This window comes from Bison bison, unplaced genomic scaffold, assembly GCF_000754665.1.
Source record: "Bison bison bison isolate TAMUID 2011002044 unplaced genomic scaffold, Bison_UMD1.0 scf7180017864471, whole genome shotgun sequence".
NCBI classification, from domain to species: domain Eukaryota; kingdom Metazoa; phylum Chordata; class Mammalia; order Artiodactyla; family Bovidae; genus Bison; species Bison bison.
This window is the reverse complement of record NW_011495032.1, coordinates 32,322,749-32,323,284: the sequence shown is the minus strand read 5'-3', so window position 1 is coordinate 32,323,284 and position 536 is coordinate 32,322,749.

Below are 536 nucleotides of genomic sequence, written 5' to 3'. Positions count from 1 at the left end.
ATTGATGTTTTTCTGGAACTCTCTTGCTTTTTCGGTGATCCAGCAGATGTTGGCAATTTGATCTCTGGTTACTCTGCCTTTTCTAAAACCAGCTTGAACATCTGGAAGTTCATGGTTCACGTACTGCTGAAGCCTGGCTTGGGGAATTTTGAGCATTACTTTACTAGCGTGTGAGATGAGAGCAATTGTGTGGTAATTTGAGCATTCTTTGGCATTGCCTTTCTTAGGGACTGGAATGAAAACTGACCTTTTCCATTCCTGTGGCCACTGCTGAGTTTTCCAAATTTGCTGGCATATTGAGTGCAGCACTTTCACAGCATCATCTTTTAGGATTTGAAATAGCTCAACTGGAATTCCATCACCTCCACTAGCTTTGTTCATAGTGATGCCTTCTAAAGGCCACTTGACTTCACATTCAAGAATGTCGGGCTCTAGGTGAGTGATCACATCATCATGATTATCTGGGTCGTGAAGATCTTTTTTGTACAGTTCTTCTGTGTATTCTTGCCACCTCTTCTTAATATCTTCTGCTTCTG